General features: G+C 43.8%; 1 protein-coding gene across 14 annotated transcripts in view; it reads right to left on the reverse strand.

Annotated features, from left to right (window-relative positions):
• The window catches only part of DLG2 (discs large MAGUK scaffold protein 2), an 891,570-nt gene that overhangs the window by 703,991 nt on the left and 166,730 nt on the right, over positions 1–20,849 (reverse strand). The gene's annotated exons all lie outside the window — the stretch shown is intronic.

Here is a 20,849-nt window from a genome sequence, read left to right on the forward strand (position 1 = left end):
GGAAGACAGGAGTGCCTGGCGTGCTCTGGTCCAGGGGGTCACGAAGAGTCGGACACGACTAAACGACTAAACAACAACAACAACAGTTCAGTGGTAGAACAAATACCTTGCATGAAAATGACTCCAAATTCAATCTTTCATTCTATCTCTCATACACACACACAAAACATCAGAGGGGACCACAAGCAATGATAACATTGAAATCTATCACCAAAACACATTAATAAAAAGCTTAACACTCATTCATATTACTGAGAATTATTAGATTCCTATTAATCAAATATATCTTTCTGCAGTTTTCCATCAGTCTTTGATTTGTTCCTCCTCTCACCCTTTTGTCTAACAGCATTAATAAGTTGCCCATTCTTTATTGCACCAGATTTAGAGTGGCTGGGAAAACCCAGCCAGATGGGTGGGGTATAAATAATTTAAAAAATAAAATAAAATAAAATAATTATTTAGGGGGTGTATGGGGAGAGGAGAGCAGGAAAGTCCCATTGTGCAAGTGTAAATCTTGCTGATGGGACAACTACTTAGTATAGCTTAGCATAGGCTCTGCCCCTGAGCATTGGTCCATCCTTGCTCATGCTCCTGTATGACTATTTTTCACTGTACAAACCATCTTTTTAATTCCTCATCTATCCTCTCTCATTACTAGGCTCATTTGTTTGTGTTACAATTTTTAAATCACACACTTGTTTTTGTTTTTAAAAAAAATCTCTTTCCTCATCTGGAGTATCTCAAGAACAAACAAGAATGATTAACTTTTCCCCCCTGTCCAAACACATAGCCAATAAGTGTTAAAACAATTTTAATTTTTGCTGAACAAAACGTCTCTGCAAACTCACCACCCAATCATTCTTTATCAACATGCATCTAGTCAATAAAACAACTGGACTTGAAGCAGGCTCCATGTGTTTGGTCATTTGAGGATGCTTGCATTGTACATAAGTCCACATCTTAAGAATGAACTTGGCAGATTTTAGGGGCACAGCAAGGCTAATTCTCGATTTCTGACTTCACAGCATGCTCTAAATACCAACAAGCAATGCTGCTTTTTTTATTATGGATGTTGTGGATGTTTGGCCAAGCCTAGCTGAGAAGCAGGCTTCAGGGATTCTTAAAAGATTGTTTCCAAGGAGAGGCAAGCTGTTACATATTTATTTATTTATTATTTAATGCATTTCTAGCCTGCCTTTCCTCCAAGAAGCTGAAAGTAGTGCACATTGTATGCTGAGGAAACTGAGCGGGGAGGCAGGGGTGACTGTCCATCTTCAGGGCTATTCCAGCCTCTTTGATCGTTCAGATTTTATAGGATCAGGCCAGGCTGTGGAAAGTCTGCAGGCAGGACCTGGTTACGGCAGCAACTCTCTCCTCTTTTGATTCCCAGCAACTGACATAAATACAGTGGTTAAGTACTTAATTCGTTTCGGAGGTCCGTTCTTAACCTGAAACTGTTCTTAACCTGAAGCACCACTTTAGCTAATGGGGTCTCCAGCTGCCACCGCGCCGCCAGAGCACGATTTCTGTTCTCATCCTGAAGCAAAGTTCTTAACCTGAAGCACTATTTCTGGGTTAGCGGAGTCTGTAACCTGAAGCATATGTAACCTGAGGTACCACTGTACAGTGGTACCTTGGTTGTCGAACGGCTTGGTTCCTGAACAAATCAGATCCCCTGAACGCCACAAACCCAGAAGTGAGTGTTCCGGTTTGCGAACGTTTTCTGGAAGCCGAACGTCCGACGCAGCTTCCGATTGAGTGCAGGAAGCTCTGCAGACAATTGGAAGTCACGCCTTGGTTTTCGAACGGTTCCAGGAGTCGAATGGACTCCCAGAATGGATTAAGTTTGACAACCAAGGTACCACTGTACTGGAGCCATGACACTAGCAGTCACATACATGTCTTCTTCATATCAGGAAGAAGAGTGTACCATCTCTCTGGAGTGCCAGTGATTTCACTTTCACAACATATGCAACACCAGGCCCGATGCAAGTACGCTAAGCTTGCGGTCCAGCAGATAAAGGATCCTGCTTCTTTTCTTATGAAAACTAACAGTACTGATAAATTCACTGGGATCCGAAACGTGCATGATTCAGTATTTCTGAGTGTCGGTTTCTGCATTTCATATCTAACCCTCTAAAGCTGCTTAAAAAGGAGGACCAGGGAAAGGATTGTTGTGCTATTAAACAAGTGTGCTGAACGTGCGGTTCTAGAAGCCCTATATGGCCTAGGACCCTCGTACCTACGGGACCGCCTCTCCTGGTATGCCCCACAGAGAAACTTACGGTCTTCAAATAAAAACATCTTGAAGGTCCCAGGCCACAGAGAAGTAAGGCTGGCCTCAACTAGAGCCAGGGCTTTTTCGGCTGTGGCTCCGATCTGGTGGAACACTCTGTCACAAGAGACTAGGGCCCTGCGGGACTTGACATCTTTTCCGCAGGCCTGCAAGACAGAGCTGTTCCGCCAGGCCTTTGGCCAGGGCACAGCCTGACTCCCTCCCTTGGCAATGTTCGTGGAGCTCTGGCCCAATGGTGGCCAGTGGCTTGAACTTAATTAATTTTATAATGAATGATTTTAGAGTGTTGTTTGTGCTGTACATTTGTACTGTTTTATTGTTGTTAGCCGCCCTGAGCCCGGCTTCGGCTGGGGAGGGCGGGATATAAATAAAATTTATTATTATTATTATTATTAGAAAAAGCTGGAGAAGTCATTCAGGGCATTATGTGGAGGAGCTGTCAATTTCTGAAAGGGAAGGGGTGATCACAGCTGGTGGATTATGTAGCTGAGCCCCAGCGTAGCAGGAACCATGTAGATTAAGAAAAAAGCATTGTCAGGCAGCTCTTAACAAATGCAGGCCTTTGTCCTCGAGCACTTACGTCTCAATAATTGGAAGCCTTTTGCCATTATATAACTTGGGCCAGGTGTGCACCCAGCATAAATCTCTGCTCTAGTTTTGTATCAGTGCTGCAGCCTTGGATAATTGATGCGTGCCTTTAGCACCATGCTGCAGGGTCAGGCGTGTTTCCTGGCAGTTTGTGCAACCTCTCTGGAGACTCCTGTTCCATTCAGACACGGCGGACTAAGTGTGCTTGTTGCATTGCTGCATTTGGAGCTCTGCTGGGGAGCTGCATAGAAACCTGTTTAATAAACGCACTACAGTAAAAGCACCAATATCTGTGTGGAGCCTGAATCAATGCTCAAGGTTCAACAGAGGAAAACTCGGATCTGGCACTAAGTTCACGTCAACAGCGTATTCCAGGAAGTGACTGTTCCCTGCTGAGTGCACCCTGCCGAGTTTCATACATGATGGACATGTCTGCAAGCCTTGTTTCTTACATCCGCAGTTCTCATTTTTAAGTGCACATTTAAGGCAACTTGCACCTAGAAATGTAATGTGTGGAATGACCCGAGACAGACAGACAGAGAGAGTAATATTTGTTTTACCCTATCCTTCTTTCAATGAGCTCCAGGTCATGCTTGTGTGGTTGTCCTCCACCCTCAATTTATCCTTAACGCAGCTCTGATTAGGCTGAAAGAGTCACAGGACCAAAATCGCCCAGTGACCGTCATAGCCACTTAAACCTGGGTCTCCTCAGCAAATGTGACAATTTGTCACCTGGATAGAATGGTCCTGACCAGTAATTCACGCCTTAGCAACACAATGTATCTCAAAAGAGGCGGGGACAACAAATCTTTCTGAGCGAGCCTGGACAGATTCCTTCGTGTCTTTGTAGCTTCCAAACCAAACAACCATCATGGACTCTGCCGAAAGTGTTTACGCAGTCAGCCCCAAATGTACCTACTTAGGGGTCTATTGAGGCATCAGTTTTTGAGGAAACTGTTTTATAAAAACATTTAACTTTACAGTTTGCATAATCGTCCTCAAGAGCAACAACAGAAGAAGAAGAAGAAGAAGAAGAAGAAGAAGAAGAAGAAGAAGAAGAAGAAGAAGACACCCAGCTATAACTGATCTAGACTGTTTCCCTATTGAAGCCAATGCATATCAAGTCACATCGCTCAGTTCAGCTTCTGGGTCTCTTTGGAGTTTTCTCCTAGCTCCTTTCTGCTGCAGTTCCCTCTAAAAGAGTTCTCTTTCCAACTTGACTTCTCTTTCCAACTTGACTTCTGTACAGTGTTTTCACTTCCCTTTCCAACCTTTCAGTCCATCAGAAGGACAGCAGACTCTTGGTAAAGTTTCTATTTCCTCTTAATTGCCTGGTTCCCAGGCTGAACCTTAGACCCTCCTTTGCAGAAGATCTTGAGCAAAACCTCCCCTTAAACCTTTGACCTTCCTGTGCATGTGAGCCTTCAAAGCAAAAAGCAGCCAAGCACAAAATGGCTAAAGCTTTTCTTCCTTCACAGCCAGCCATTACCATAATGTGTAATATGGGATGTAGGTGTCACCCATTCATATTTATTTCGGATAGTTGTCCTTGAGGAGTCTTCCCCATAATTAGCAGGAATTGTCTTATTTTTATATATCTAAAAATTTAGTACTTATTTTCTGTGTAGGCTGCATTGCAACCCCAAAGAAAACTCCGATTGATGCTGCTTTCCATTTCAAAAATAAGAGGCGGGAGCAGAGAGAGAGAAAAAGGTTCCTGTAGGCAGACAATAGCAGCATTAAGTGTGCTTTTTTTGAAGGGGGAAGAACTAGCAGGGCAAGTTGTCCTGCAGGAATAAGAAGCGCTGCTATTTTTATTTACAATTCCCTTTCTGAAAAATTGAAATTGCTGGGTAGGATAATGAGTGGCGATAATGGCCATTTATTATCCTAGATAGCAATTTTGATTTTAAGAGCAGGGTTTGCAATCAACATATAATGGGGGTTTTTTTTGTGTGTGTGTGTTTTGTCATGCCTTGAAAGGCCAGAGCACTTTCTTGCAGGATCAGGGACTTTGGAGAGGTCAAGCTTCATGGCAGTCAGAACTCCAAGCAAGAGAGTTAGATTAAGGCACCTAGCAAAGAGAAACACTCTTAGGAAACCAAGCAAAACTCAGTTTTAGTTAGGACTAGCTGTGCTGGCTGGGGCTGGTAGAGGTTGAGGATGAGGCAGGAAGAGGTAGCAACTTGGTCAGGTGCAAAACAAAAAAACAAGGACAGGACAGGACAGGCATTGAAGGCTGGTCCATTAGGGCAAATGTTGGCACTGCCCCAGCAACCTTAGTGTTAAGTTGTGGGTGAACATATCAGACGACACAGCGATTCTCCAAACAGCTCTTGTTTATTCACGGGCCAGGACAGAACTGAACTGAAGGGTTCAGTCAGCCTGCTTATATAGAGCTCCAGTACAATGTAACTGTAACAACTTTCTAAAACTATCCAATCACTGAACGTCACTTTCGATCCCTTATTTGCATAACTATCTACAGTATCCCCCTACTGGCCCAGGGTGAGAACTTCAGTACATAACACTTAGTCTGATCTCAACCACTGCCACCTTGCCTGCCTGCCTTCTTACTTACAACCAAACAAGGTATCTTAATGTTAGGCCTTTTAATGTGAACAGCTGGATGTGAATTACTTAATGGGGCTGCAACGGCCATAGTTCAGTGGCAGAGCATCTACTTTGCATGCAGAGGGTCCCAGGCTCACACCCAGTATCTCCAGTTAGGAATAGGATTGTCCCCTGTCTGAAACCCTGGATAGTCACTGCCAGTCAATGTAGCAGGCACTGTATATGGCAGCTTCCTCCATTCCTGTGGATATAATGTTGATGCTGCTGTTGGTACTAGATGCTGTTAATAGACCTCTTGGTATGCTTTAACGATTGCAAACTTTTGATATGCTTTAAAATGTTAACTGTGGAACTATCATCAGTTTACCACACTGGTGGTGTTATAATTTTTGATTGCTTGTTTTCTGTGAGGCACTTAGAGCGCAGCGTATTTGTGGTAAATGCATTGTATAGATTGTACAAATAAACTGACTGCAGCTAATCCAGCAGGTGGGGCCTAAACCTGCCAAATCAAAGCTTCCACATTTGCTTCCCCAGCTGAATGGGAAACCAGCAAGTAAAACTGGTTCCACGCTTGCAGTTCTTCTGCTCAGTCCAAAAACTGGCACGGAGTATCAAGTCCTTTTTTATTATTATTTTAAGGCAAAGATAAATTCCCTCTAATCAGCTGCTCAGAAAGGATAGCGGAGGGCTAAATACAATTCTTAGCATTCCCCCTACGCCTGAGAGTAGCCACTTAGTGGGATTTTAGCAGCTGCTGCTTTTTAGAGGATGCAACCTTTGCAGGCCTCGCTGTTTTGCTCATGCTATCTTGTATTTGAGTCCACATCTAATTACTAAAATAAATTGATGTTATTACTTACTCAGGATTATAGCAAAATTTTGTTTTTGTTTTTTCCACTTAACAACTCTATTCATTTTCTGCTTTAAAAAATAAACCTCATTAATTTCACTGTTAATTTATTAGAAAGCACATCCGTTTAGCTATTCATACATTAAAGTTGCATTCCTTCCTTCCTTCCTTTTTACTACTGCCACCACACCATGTGGTCACCATTTTCCCCCACCCCCAGAATGCCCTGGGTGCCATCTTTTCCCAAGGTAATCTAACAACAATCCAAAATGGTGGCCGCTATTGGAGGCTGCCTCCCCCCCCCCAGCAGCTACTATTCCCCTTCCCCCCCCCACACACACACACATAAAAAAGCCACAGAATGAAACAAGTTCCAGGGCATTCAGCAAAACAATGGCGGCTTCCTGGAGAGGACTGGCTGCCCAACTTACTACTGCTGCCACTACCATCAGAAGTCATTAACACTGCCTGCCTCCCCATTCTTAAACTCTAAGAAAGACACACTTTTTCACTCAGAGAAAAGGTGTGTAAGAGGCAACATGATCGAAGTTCGTAAAATGATTCATGGCATAACTCATCAGCATCCAATAAAACTGGATGCAGGATGATTTAAGTCAGATAAATGAAAAAACTTCTTCACACAGCACATAGTAGAAATATGGAATTTGCTCTCCCAGGAGGTAGTGATAGCCACCAAGCTGGATGGCCTTTAGAGAGGATTAGACAAATTCATGGAGGAGAGGGCTACTAGCCACAATGACTATACTCTGCCTCAATGCGGCCTAGGACCCACGTACCTACGGGGACCGCCTCTCCTGGTATGCCCCGCGGAGGACCTTAAGGTCCACAAATGACAACGTTTTGGAGGTCCCAAGTCGCAAAGTGGTTAGATTGGTCTCAACTAGGGCCAGGGCCTTTTCAGTGCTGGCCCCAACTTGGTGGAACGCTCTGTCACAAGAGACTAGGGCCCTGCGGGACTTGACATCTTTCCGCAGGGCCTGCAAGACAGAGCTGTTCTGCCTGGCCTTTGGTTTGGATTCAGTCTGATCCTTATGTTTCCTTCCCCTTATGGTTTTGATCTATGGGCTACTTTTAAAATGAGCCTGCGTTTTAAATTGCATTTTAACCTGTATTTTAAATTGGTTTTTCTCCCCCCTATTATGTTTTTGCTGTCATTTTACTGGTGTTAGCCGCCCTGAGCCCGGCTCTGGCCATGGAGGGGAGGGCAGGGTATAAATAAAATTTATTATTTATTATTATTATTAATAGTCAGAGGTAGTCTGCTTCTGAATACCAGTTTCTGGAAATCACAGCAGGGGAGAGGGCTCTTGTGCTTGGGATCTGCTTGCGGGTTTCCCAGAGGCATGTGGCTGGTCACTGTTAGAACAGGATGTTGGACTAGATCAGGGGTGTCAAACTCATCAGGGGCCGCATCAGCAGTTTGGTCACCCTCAAAGGGCCGGTTGTATCTGTAGGACTATGTGTCCACTCTTTATTATCACAAATTATTGTCACTGCATTCAATTATTACTGTTTTTTGTAATAATGTAAGTAATAACTAGCTCTGAAAGCAGAATCATAGTCAGAATAATGGCAAGTAGATATTCAAATGTACAATGCGCTCAATATTAAAACAAGTGCATGCGCTCAATAAAAACAATGCGCTCAATATAAAAACAAGTGGAGGTTTCCTGAATGCATGTAAAGTGGAGGTTTCCTGTGTAGAACGGCCGGCGCCGCTAGAGGGCAGACGTTCTCTGGCTTGTAGGCTGCCGCGCATGCGCTGAAGAGGCGGTTTCTTGCGTCAAAAAAAAAAAGCGAGAATAAAAGGTGAAGGCTGGCGGCCGGCGGTGGCTACACGGGCCACATGACGAGGTCTGGCAGGCTGGATTCGGCCCGCGGGCCTTGTGTTTGACATCCGTGGACTAGATGAAGCACTGGTCTGGCCAAGCAGGCTATTCTGATTTTCTTATTCCCATTCATATCAATTTGGTCCCCACTGAGTTCAGTGTTTGATTCACTCCAGAAATCTATTCAGAGCATTATAGTGTATTAAAGGTAAAGGGTAAAGGGACCTCTGACCATTAGGTCCAGTCGTGGCCGACTCTGGGGTTGTGGCGCTCATCTCGCTTTATTGGCCGAGGGAGCCGGGAGCTTCCGGGTCAAGTGGTCAGCATGACTAAGCCGCTTCTGGCGAACCAGAGCAGCGCACGGAAATGCCGTTTACCTTCCCGCCAGAGTGGTACCTATTTATCTACTTGCACTTTGATGTGCTTTCGAACTGCTAGGTTGGCAGGAGCTGGGACAGAGCAGCGGTAGCTCACACCGTTGCGGGGATTCGAACTGCCGACCTTCTGATCGTCAAGTCCTAGGCTCTGTGGTTTAACCCACAGTGCCACCCGTGTCCCTTTAGAGTGTATTATATTGCATTAAATTCATCACTGCAGTACAGTGGTACCTCGGGTTACAGACGCTTCAGGTTACAGACGCTTCAGGTTATAGACTCTGCTAACCCAGAAATAATACCTCGGGTTAAGAACTTTGCTTCAGGATAAGAACAGAAATCACGTGGCAGCTGTTAAGTTGTGGGTGAACATATCAGATGACACAGCGATTCTTCAAACAGCTGTTGTTTATTCACAGGCCAGAACTGAACTGAACTGAAGGGTTCAGTCAGCCTGCTTATATAGAGCTCAAGTACAACGTAACTGTAACAATTTTCTAAAACTATCCAATCACTGAACATCACTTTCCATCCCTTATTTGCATAACTATCTACAGTATCCCTCTGCTGGCCCAGGGTGAGAACTTCAGTACATAACAGCAGCAGCAGCAGGAGACCCCATTAGCTAAAGTGGTACCTCAGGTTAAGAACAGTTTCAGGTTAAGAACGGACCTCCGGAACGAATTAAGTTCTTAACCCGAGGTACCACTGTAATCATTTTGAATGGATGCTCCATAATTTGCTGGATTTAAAGGTGGCCACTAGGTTTGTCAGGCTGAAACTTGGAGATTCCCCTGTACCTTTAAATTCATCGCTGAATTGGGAGTCCATTCTGCTTCTCACCTGCTCCTAGTCTTTGGCTTCACTTCTCCCCATGCTTGCTAAAGACAGCAAGGCCCCAGATGTGAACCCAAAACAGGCAGGGGAGACGATAGACAAAGGAACCTGAAAGGTTCTCTGCATTTCCACATTATTTTGCATTTTTTAAAAAAGAAGTCATGAAAACTCATCAGCATTTTAATGAGACTTTCTCATAATATTTTATGCAATTTTGCCCAATATGCACATTTATCATGGTTTTTAAATGCACACATTACCCTAAAATATTAATTTCTGAACACATTACTTGGCAGGAGAACTGCACTGAAAATTTATAGAAAAGGTGGATTTTGAAAAATGGCTTTGCTTCAGTTTGCATATTGTGTTTGAAATTGTGTATTGGGTAGTTTTGTCAATTCAGTGACAGATTTAATGGGATAAGAGCTTGTATGTATGTATGTATGTATGTATGTATGTATGTATGTCTTTTGTCTTTGTCCATGGAGTTTTCTTGGCAGGGATACTGGAGTGGCTTGCCGGTTCCTGCTCCAGGCGGATCACGTTTGGTCAAAACTCTCCACTATGACCTGTCCATCTTGGGTGGCCCTGCATGGCCTAGCTCATAGCTTCTCCAAGTTATTCAAGCCCCTTTGCCATGACAAGGCAGTGATCCATGAAGGGGATTGATGCTTTTGAATTATGGTGCTGGAGGAGACTCTTGAGAGTCCCATGGACTGCAAGAAGATCAAACGCATCCATTCTGAAGGAAATCAGCCCTGAGTGCTCACTGGAAGGACAGATCCTGAAGCTGAGGCTCCAATACTTTGGCCACCTCATGAGAAGAGAAGACTCCCTGGAAAAGACCCTGATGTTGGAAAAGATTGAGGGCACAAGGAGAAGGGGATGACAAAGGACGAGATGGTTGGACAGTGTTCTCGAAGCTACAAACATGAGTCTGACCAAACTGCGGGAGACAGTGGAAGACAGAAGTGCCTGGCATGCTCTGGTCCATGGGGTCACGAAGAGTCGGACACGACTAAACGACTAAACAACAACATGTATGTATGCATGTATGTATGTATGTATGTATTTAAAATCAAAGCAGTGTACAGCGAATAAGCTTGCAATGCAACCCATTTTACAATCTGGCCACCCTACTCTGAAGTTGCGTGAAGGACCACATCATCATGCGCTAGAAAGCCTGGCTGCATCCTGCCACACTATGTTATGTGAAACTGGAGACACAAACACCCTTCACTCTGCACACCAATGATGGCGGTCAGATCCTTTTAAATGCAGGAGCAGACCTCTGAGTTTTCATGTGCTGCTTTCTCATTTTCCAACCTGTAAGATGCAGCACTCCAACACTAAGCAGTATTAAAGCCCTAATGGGGTCTGACCGAGCAGTTAATTGCATATTTTCTCCCTTAGTTTATGGCGCTTTTCATTGATTTTCTAAAACAAATCACCTTTTGTCTTTCAGAGCTAAAGCTGCTCCCCTAAAGACGTCTCTCTGAGATCAACGAATGATAAGTTAATGGAGTTTTATCGGAAATTTCATTCGCACTAAACAAGGTCAATGCTTGGAAGGAACGAGATGCCACTTAGAAATGGAGATCAAAGTAATTCTATTCTTGCTGCTACCATAGAGACCAACAGGGGGGGGGGGAATGATGAGATTTAACAGGCTTAATTCTTCCAGAAATTTAAAATTAACTGCAAGGGGGAAAGGGGCAATTACCATATTTTTAAAGGAATAAAGAAGAGCAGGAAAAGGGGGCTTTTGACAAGATATAATTACAACCTGTTCCACTTGCAATATGTATAGGCAATGCACATGATTTTCATGAGGTTTCTTGACAAAAAAAAATATCCCTGGAAAACACATAAAGGGTTTCAAAAGTCTGTATTCATATTTTGCAAACTCCCAAAGTAGCAGATTAGCTGGCTAAATTAATGAACTATATGCCACTGCCCAGATGTAGAGATCCTAATCTGAAGAGGCTTCTCTCTGTCTGCCACTTCCAGTGGAGATGTGGATGAAGGCAATGAGAAAACGGGCCTTTTCTGTAGTAGTTCCCCATCCATGGATGGCTCACCCCAAAGAGGCCTGCCAGGGGCCAACTTTGTCATTGTTTCAGCGCTAGGGAAACCTTTACATTTATTTAGTAGCCATTTGGGCAGCACCAAATGGCTTACTTTGACTAAGTTTTTAATATGCTCATGTAGTTTATTTCTGCGTTTGTTGGTTGGTTTTTAAAAAATCTTGTTGTAAATCATTTTGGAACTTTTGTTGTAAGAGTTGAGCCATAAGTTCCATAAACCTAACTGTTACAATTGTACCAAAATGTAAAGATTGGTAAGGTGTGAAATTGGAGTTAAGCCAAACTTCCTTTTTTTGTTTCATCTCAAAGCAGTCACTGATCTGCAAAAAAAAAACCCTCCCAGCTTCACCGATCCACAGTACAAATACGTATTGTTTGATACTTTTGAACAAATTAGTTTTGTTTGATACTTCTTCTTCTTGGTGCTGTTTTCCCTCATTTTACTCTCACTGCTGATGGCCTAATTTGCCCTCACTGCCTCATAACCTGGTTGATTCCGTCAGCTGCATCGCTTAATAATAATAATAATAATAATAATAATAATAATAATAATTTATTTATACCCAGCCACTCAGGGCGGCTTCCAACAAAGTATTAAAATACAGTGGTCTGTTGAACATTAAAAGCTTCCCTAAACAGGGCTGCCTTCAGATGTCTTCTAAAAGTCTGGTATTTGTTTTTCTCTTTGACATCTGGTGGGAGGGCGTTCCACAGGGCGGATGCCACTACCGCGAAGGCCCTCTGCCTGGTTCCCTGTAACTTGGCTTCTCACATAAAGTATGTAATGGTGTCATGTGAGTCACCACAGCCAATGGGATTTAACAGAAGTGTGGGCAAATGAAGCTAAATACAATGAGAGCAAAGAAGGAAGAAAATGGCACCGAACAGATGAAGCAGCCAGAGAGGGAGAAAAATGACTGAATGACCTTTAAACAATGGTTGAACAATTGAGTACTTTTACCTTAAGTAATTTGGCTGCAACAAATATGCTAGCTTCATGTGAACATTTAAGCTAGAGAATATTCGGTGCTGCCTTGTTTGTAATATATCACACTTGCCATCTCTGGTGTAAACAGAAAAAGTGATGCAAACAGTGGTGTTAAGTATTAAAAGAGCAGAGTAGATTCTCTAGATTTTCTTCTGGGTATACTTGTACATCACAAATGCTGAGTTTAGTCTCACACTAACCTCCACACTGATTTCTTAATTTCTATGCTGTTTACATGCTACAGTTTCTTCAAGAAGGAATTAGTCATGGGGTTTAACTATCTAGATTTTTACCACCATTTTGGCCTTGGAGGACTGACTTAATTTATCTTCTACTATCCCTCCCTGTCTCCTGATGTCTAATTTGTGTGCAAACGCTTCACGGGACACTTGATAACCCACTCCCCACTGCTTTAGAACAATTTCACCGTGAATTTTGAGTCGATAGGTGTGAACTCTTAACAGTTCTGCGAGCAGAACTAGATAGTGACAGGAGAGGTCCCCAATGAAGACTAGGGAGAACTAAAGACTATCATTGGGACACATGGCAGATTTACTAAACAAAAGGAGAAAGGCGAGTCAGAGACATAGCTCTGGTTTTTGACAGTGTGCCACAATTTATGGCTCAGGTGTGTATATGAGACTGAAGTACCTAGGGTCATTCCACAGTTCTTCTGGGGTTTTGTGTGTGTGTGTGTGTGTGTGCAGCTGCTGAGGCTGTAATCTGAAAGACTGGTACAGAGAGAGTGGAATTTCTTAAGCTTTTCATTTCATACCATTTCCCCAACCGATACCATTTCCTAGTGCTTTGACAGCACTAGGAAAAAAATATGTGTACATGTACCATATTTTTTCGCGTACAAGACAATGTTTTTTGCTTAGCTTTTTAGTCCAAAATAGGGGCTCATCTTATACATGGGGGTTGTCTTATACACGTAAAAATACTGTCCAGTGCTTTAGCTGTTCGTCCCGCTACCTTTTGCTAACTGTCAATCACTCACTTGCCTATCCACCCTGCCTTGCCTGCCTGCCTCCTTCAGCGGCGGCAAATTTGGGCGAATTCCCCAAGAAATCTCAACAATTTTAGCAATCTCAGGTATTTAAAATATTGATTTCTTCCTTCAGGGCACAACAAAACAGGGGCCGTCTTATTCATGGAAAAATGCGGTATCTTTTCTGCTAGATGGTTAAGGGGGAAACTCCTTTGGGGGAATGACTTTTAGCAGAAAATGCCAGACTTAGCCATTCATTTCTGTATTTATATTCTATCAGAAATACTCCAGGGAGTATTACCTAACAAAGTTTCTTTTTGGGGGGGGACCATTAAAACAATAGTTTTAAATAAGAAATACAAAGCAAACCCACACCTCACACAAAAGCAGCAGTTAAAACATTAAAATGAATACTGAACAGAGTCATGGCTAAAACAAGGGAAATCCTCCACAGCAGATAAATTAAAAGCAGGTCATAAAAGAAACATCTTAAGACAGCAATGGCCTGGCTGTAAAGTGAATGCAGACAACCGAATTTGTTGGGGCATTTAGTTGCACATTCTGGATGCCACAACAGGAAAACCTTCTACTTCAAGCTCCAGAATTAGCTGGGGGTGGGTTGGAATCATGGACTTCAATGTGTTGTGCGGCTCCACCCTAAGACTTGGTGGCAACATGAGGAACAGCAATGAGAGCTGTCCATGGTCCTGGACGTGGTGACAATGGCAGACAAACAGTGGTTGTCTCAGTGACTGTGGTTGCAGGGGGTCCACTTCATATCATATGTTGAAGTCAAGGAAGCCAAAATGGTATGTTCAATGCGTACATGATGGAAGGGTCCTATACCCAGAGTGAAATACTCTACCTCTGTAGTTCCCAATTAGTGGTCTGTGGCACCATTCACATAGCAAAAACTACCATAGAGATATCAAAATTTTCAAAAGTAGGGGGTCCATGGTTTGACTTGAAAAACAAGGGGGTTGCAGTACTTAGCTAATCAGGAACCTCTATCCAGTGCAGAGTAAGAACATAGCAATGCATGTTATATTTATTGAATATGGCCATTAACAACAGTTGAGCAACAACCATGAAAGGAAGTGGTGGTCCAAAAAACATGTTCTGAACGGCCGCCCAAGTACCATGGCATGAAAATTGAGAGAAGAGGAGATTTGGTGAGAGTCATGTCCTGAAGTGCTCAGAGGCTACAGATAATTGATTTCCCCCAGTGGATTGAACCATCATGCCGTATACTTTAAGCAATTTTACACACACCCCTCCCCCCCAAAAAAACCTCTCTTGCACATTCTTTCTTAGAAGTATGCCCCACTGAGCTCAATTACTCCCAAAGAAGCATGAATAGGATTGCGGTTTATGTTATGCTCAGATACTAGGGTTATTCCAGGTGCCGGCATGATATCATGTCATGACTGGCAGCTTTTTGAACAATTCAACAACACAGTTTGCATGTACATTTCTACCATGAATGAATTGCCCCCATCAATTTTCTGAGGAATATGTTGCCATAAGAATCCGTGTTTACTCTGCATTTATCAGTCAAAACACACAGCATGAATCCATGTAGGTTTCTGGTGCATCAATGATAAGCTGGCCACAAGGATCTCAGGATGGAGGCAATTTTTAGAAAGGTAGTCTTGTTAGTCTGTTGCCACAGAAACAAAACAGAGTCTTTTGACACCTTGAATTAGTCTTTAAGGTGCATGTAGGTGTAAAAGAGCACAAGTTTTCATAGACTAGAGTCCATTCTGTAAATTGTCATCATGAAAGGCACCAGGTTTTGTCAAATGATGAAGTAGGTAACCACCAAGCATCTGATGAAGTGGACTCTAGCCCACAAAAGCTAATGCCATAATAAATCAAATGGTCTTTAAGGTGCAATAAGGCTAAACCTTATTATATATAAGCTGTATTATATGGACTGAGAACATTGGTTTATCTACTCTGCACTGACTGGCAAGGGCTTTCCAGGGTTTCAGACAGGGATCTTTACCAACCCTATACAAGGAGATGTCAGGACAGAACTTGAGACCTTCTACATGGAAAACATACGGTCCTTCCAAAAACAATTATTTGCTGTTTCAGAATAGAGGAAGTCAGAAGATGTATTTTGACCGCACTTGAACATCTTTTACTGCTATGGAATGGAGATGATATACGATACTAAATACTGTTTATGTTCTCCAGTGCAATATTAGCTATACTACTGTGGAAATCAGCAAAGCTCCCACAGCTTCATAGAGCTATGCCAACATATAGCAGCTGAGGCACTGGCCTTGCATGTGTACTCTGAACCCTAATGGGATTGCTCACATGTAATTGCGAACCTTCTGCCTGATTTAACTCTCTTATCACAGTGGTCCTTTTTATAATTGAATTTTGAACTCCTCACTCTCATCTCCTTCATTTGATGAGGACAACTCATTAAAAATCGAAAAACTTTATGAAGGAAACGGACTCCTTTTAATTAATATGCAGATATTGCATGTAGGCTTGTTTGGGGACTTCGGTGTTAACGTGCTAAAACATGTCGGGTTCAGGGATCAAATTGGAAGCCGGTGAAATCATTTGGAAAAGGGCAGACAGCATGTCAGCAGCGACTGCACTTAAGGCTAAGACCCAAGTACTTCCTTGAATTTGTGAACTGGGATAAATAAACTGAAAGGGTTCAACTCTCAGGAATTCTTGACATGGGTGTTGCAGAACTTCCCCAAAATGGAAACCTTACGGGACTTGCGGCTCTTGTTTTGGTATAAAAGTACTCTACTTATCTGATTTAGGTCTCTTCCAGATTTACTGTGCTGTGTTGTTTTTTTCCCCTTTGTATTTGTGTGCAATGCATGTGCTCTTACCATGATTTATAAACCAGGGCCCACAATCTCTAGAAGGGTGCGCACTGGGAGAAGTCAGGATTTCCACTTTTATTTTAATGCCCCATTGCTGAAAGGAAAAAGTGAGTAGCCATATTCCCCCTCAAACACACACAGAAATGCATCTGCTGCCCACCAAAGTACAAACACTGTGTTTGAATCCAGAGGCTTTGGGGAGAAAGAGTATGGTGCCCACTTCAGTTATATATTCCATGCCGTCTTCCTGCTGGCCTGCTGGCCCTAGTCCCCCAGCCCATCTGGAGCATCCTCATGTTCCACAGGAGCGCTGAGGTCTCCTGACTTGAGTCCTGAGGGCCCCCAGTAGCTGATGGTGCCCTTCTCTGGGTCCTCCTCATCTTGACAGCCCTGGCGTCCCTGCCATTCCACAACACCTCAGTTGGGGAGCTCAGAGAATACCTTGCTGGGGGCCTCCCATAATCTGGCACCAGACCTGACTACAACCCTTCCACATATAATCTCCAACTTCGAATCATCACTCTGGTCCAAAGCAGGTATAACACCTTGTACTCCGTGTTATGTTAGCTTCCAGACTGGATTAGTATAATGCTGACCGTGACCAACTTCAGTTGGTCCAAAATGCAGCAGCCAGATTACTGGTTGGGGTTCCATTTAGATCCCATATAACAAACCCTGTTTTAAAACAGCGGAACTGGTTGCCAGTTCGTTTCTGGACTCAATTCAAAGTCCTCCCACTAGTGTTCAAAGTCCTAAATGACTCAGGCCCCAAATATCTGAAAGACTGCCTCCTTCCCTACAGATCCTCAGGTGCTGAGATCAGCAGAGGGGGTCCTCTTGGTCCATTCCACCACCCTTGGAGCCCCAGGGGCGGCGGCCCAGTAGAGGACATTCTCTTTTGCAGCCCCTAAACTATGGAACTCCCCCTCCACAGAGGTATATCTGGAACCTTCATTATACAGCTTCTGCAGAATGCTGAAGATGCACTTTTTTTACCCTGGCTCTCAACACTCTATGTTTTTAGGACTCACCTTATTTCTGTGCTTGACAGTTCTTTTAAATTGTTTTTAACACCGTGTTTTAATGCTTTAACTCACCCTGAGACCTTTGGGTGAAGGTTAGGTAATAAATACACAACTTAGCAAAGTAGGTGGAATTAAAACAACAACAACACATTCCCCCAGTGCCTGCCCATGCCTCCTCCCCCTTCCCTTCCTGTGTTGTGTCTATTTTAGACTTTAAGGCCCTTGGAACAGGGACCTGTCATACTTTGTAGAATGGCATGAACACTGACAGCAGTATATAAAGGTAGATTATGCATGTGATGCTTTGAATATTAGGAAGTTCTATATCAGGGTAGCCAATGTGGTGGCCTCCAAATGCTGGACTGCCACTCCCATCATCTCTGACCATTTGCCATGATGGCTGGGGCTGATGGGAAGTGGAGTCCAACGACCTCTAAAAGGCACTATGTCATGTTCCCTGTTCCATATGAATGCTAAATATTTTAAATTCCTTTGTCACATGATTGTTCCACCATTTCTTTTGCTCCTTGGCTCACATCAAGTAGATTGTGAGTTTTCCAGCATGGCTGGTTGTTTCAGTTTTGCACGCAGAACTTAGTATCAACATTTTCTGTGCTATATAAATAATGAAGATGCAATAATCAATAATTTACTTGCACGGATAGAACTCAACCTAAGGAATGCCTTTTCTCTTATTACTCTTCCCCTAAAGTCTAAACTGTAGCAATAAATGCAGTTAATAAACTAAACTAACCACACACATACACACTTTAAATACAACTGGAAACAGCTAAATCTTAGCCGCAATACCCAACGCTAATTTATTTGTACAAAGTTCAGAGGGGGGATGTGAATGAGCAGCGCACGTCACTTACTTCAGAGCTTTATAGAATTCAGGCCCAGCCTAGTACACATACATCTAACATTTGCAAATATAACAGATGTTGCTTACTTCTCTGACGCCAAGGACGTTGATCTCAATCTCAGATGCTCCAGGCGAAGAGCATCTGCGGCTCCTGAGCATGAATTTTAAGGTTCTAGAAAGTACATCAATGCAAAAGTGGAGCTGTCCCTGGCACTTACTTCATTTATATTGCAAAGATGAATTCCACTGCACAGAATGAACATTTTGCTGCCGCTGCCGCTGCCACCGCTGCCACCATCATCATCTTCAGAGGAATCTGGATTTACTCTCACATGCCCATAGCAGTTGTTTACTGATTGACCTCTGAGCTGTATGCATAATTAATGGGTACAAGTACTGACATCCCATACTCATGTTAAGACTGCTCCGGTGGGTTGCTCCAGTGACACAGGAACTGCCACATTCTCCCCAACATATGCTAGGTACAGCCATATACAGCTGTGTAATCGTGCATTGTATATTCTAACGCTGAACTCAATTCTCAGAAGTGCCATAAGAACAGGAGAAGAGCCCTGTTGGATGAGGCTAAAATTCCGTCCAGCGAATCTATCAGTTTAGATTTCTCTCCTTCTCTCATTTTTCCAATCTTACGTTCAGTTCCACACATTTCCACTTAAGTTTCCGTTTAAATGAAGAAGTCCTTGCGAAAATTCACCAGCATTTAATGCGAATTTCTCCTAACATGCACATATCTACAGCCTAATACACACATTTTTGCAAACCAGCTTCCCCTAAAGTAATGCATTTTTAAATGTTATCGTCACTAATTTCTGTGGTTACTTTACCTCTGTATATGCATTCTTGCACACATTACTTGGCTGGAGAACTGCATTGCAAAATTCAGAGGAGGCTGAACTTCAAAGGATGGCTGGGTTTTGGTTTGTCTTTATGTGCAAAACTGAATCAAATTGCTCACTCATCCCATGGGCAGTCCAGTCCAGTCCTCAGTTCTCACAGCAAGCAATCAGATCCCACAAGCAGGACATGAGCAAAATAGCCCTCCCCCTACTTGTGAGCCTCAGCGATGGGTATTCAGCAATGGGAGGCAGCCACAATGGAGCTGTCCCAATGACCTCTTTGGTAACTGTAGCAGCAAGACACCTTCATCTGCCCCACCTGCAATAAACATGTCTCTTCACTGCAGGTGTTGTAACTATCCAGCGGTTTGACTTCACCCCCAAGGGTGCACTCTTCCATTGTCTCCCAAAACAGACAGGTGCCAACAAGATTTTTAGAACTTGGGAAGCAATCCTATACACAAGAAATTGGGATAAAGCCAGCCAGCCAAAGCTCAACTGATATAAAGTTACACCAGTTCCAAATTTGGTTCAGCAGTGGGGCTACTGCTGGCTGAGCCAGGCTAAGCCTGGCCAATGAATAGTGTTTGAGTTACACCATCCTTTGGCAAAACAAACACAAACACGTGCACGCACATGAAAGCTCATACCAATAACAATAACAAACTTAGTTGGTCTCTAAGGTGCTACTGGAATGAAATTGTTTTGTTTCAACTACTGCAGACCAGTAGGGGACGCGGGTGGCGCTGTGGGTAAAAGCCTCAGCGCCTAGGGCTTGCCGATCGAAAGGTCAGCGGTTCGAATCCCCGCGATGGGGTGAGCTCCCGTTGCTCAGTCCCAGCGCCTGCCAACCTAGCAGTTCGAAAGCACCCCCGGGTGCAAGTAGATAAATAGGGACCGCTTACTAGCGGGAAGGTAAACGGTGTTTCCGTGTGCGGCTCTGGCTCGCCAGAGCAGCGATGTCACGCTGGCCACGTGACCCGGAAGTGTCTCCGGACAGCGCTGGCCCCCGGCCTCTTGAGTGAGATGGGCGCACAACCCTAGAGTCTGTCAAGACTGGCCCGTATGGGCAGGGGTACCTTTACCTTTTACTGCAGACCAACACAGCTACCTACCTGTAACCACCCTTTGGGGCAGCTTAACTTTCACTAGGTTGCCAGGTCACATGACCAAACTGAATGGGCATATGATCCAGAACACACCCTTTCCGGGGCTTATGCAGGCTTAAGATGCAGCAGTCTCGGCACATCCAGTTGGGTCCTCCAAAGCCAAGCCAGCATAGCCCATGTGCGCTGAGAAACTCTCGGCTCAGCTGGAGAACCGCTGGATCCTAACCCGCTCATCCCAGCAGAGCTTGCTATGAGATTGCTCCCTAAGTGCCTTGCCAATTACTAGTTCTGAATCTTCGTCCTTCTGACTCTTTGGCAGTAAGTTCAGTGCATAGATTCCTAATTGCATAACTGACATGGGGAATTCACTGCTCCAAAAGTGTGGTGGTGGCCACCAGATTGGGCCAAACTAGACATGATGCCATTCGTGCAATTAACAGCTTTGTGGATATATTTTTCAAAGTAAATTGCAAGCACAGGAGACCTTACACAGGAGTAAGTGGTCCTTCATCCTTTAGCCCTGATCAGGTCCCCTGAACCTACTAAGCGCACTGTACAGGATAGGGAGCACTCATTGGCTTCAATGTGAGCTTTCCCCCCATTGCAGGTAACAGGTACAGTCCCTCCCTCCCCATTTGCATTTGGATTGCAGGGTTAAATCCCCCTATCCAACATCTTGGAGTGGAGGCAATGC

Source organism: Podarcis raffonei, chromosome 4, assembly GCF_027172205.1.
Source record: "Podarcis raffonei isolate rPodRaf1 chromosome 4, rPodRaf1.pri, whole genome shotgun sequence".
Lineage (NCBI taxonomy): Eukaryota > Metazoa > Chordata > Lepidosauria > Squamata > Lacertidae > Podarcis > Podarcis raffonei.